The sequence below is a fragment of the Python bivittatus genome, unplaced genomic scaffold (assembly GCF_059951505.1).
Source record: "Python bivittatus isolate LINGU-HERP-01145 unplaced genomic scaffold, Pbiv_v1 ctg000590_np1212, whole genome shotgun sequence".
NCBI lineage: Eukaryota > Metazoa > Chordata > Lepidosauria > Squamata > Pythonidae > Python > Python bivittatus.
In genome coordinates this window covers 18,480,014-18,481,040 of record NW_028277086.1, presented here as the reverse complement: position 1 = coordinate 18,481,040, position 1,027 = coordinate 18,480,014, and positions in this window count along the sequence as shown.

The window sequence follows — 1,027 nt, the reverse complement described above, 5'->3', positions numbered from 1 at the left end:
CTCATTTCAATGTGCTAATCTAATGATACTGAGTTACAAATTGCTATAGACAGAACCTTTATAGAACGTTTTGTTAATAGAAAAAAATTGGTATTTTTTTCATCATATATACATCTCCTCTTTGTTCACCAATGAAAGAAGTAATGCTTGCTCACTAAGCACTACTGGCACTCTAGACAGTTCCACCTCTCCTCTAATCTTGGCCTATTCTGTCTGACAGGAGCCGTTAAGCAAGGTTGCAATTTATCACATTATTGACAGAAGTACTCTCAATTTATTTTTCTATACTTAATCATTCACTCACCATACTCACTGACTTTATTCTATCATTTTTACATTAAAAGCAATGCTTTGTTGTGCTACTATTAATATTTTATTTCTTTTTAAAGTTGTAATGACTGTAATTAAACAAAACCATCTTAAAAGTAGAAATTATAAATATTTAGGACACATACTTTTCCTACTTACAGTAGTTTAATGATAGTTTCAATAACCTGATATGTACTGTTGATTTCTATGGGGAAGAAAACACAATAAATTCATCTTTGGAGAAGATATATCGCAGTGATATATCTTCTTCCAATTTCAACCAATGAAATTCAGAACCTTTAACAAGACCGCTTCTTCCAAGCTACTGGAAAAGCAAACAAAAAAAGATGGTGTCACAAAGTTGGATGTCTAAACAAAAATGGACATTGCCACTTATTTCTGGCTATAGTCTCATCCAGGCCTTGCTTCAGCCTTGCTCTTCATGAAACCTTAAAGATTACCTCTAAGTCAAGACTGCCCTTGACAGAAAATAATGGATGCCATTTTAACTTGAAGTGTGGAGAAAAATCCTTAATATACTCTATTAGCAATGTTTAAACATGAATGTTTTTAAATAGTTCTGGAGGGGCTTTTCATAGTTGAAGTTTAAGTAACTCTTTTAAATTTAAATTAGATTTTTTTAAGCTTTCAAGAAATCACTAGTTTTGCTGACCTGAATAAAAGCTTTTCACAAATCCAATTAAAGATAGTCAACCAA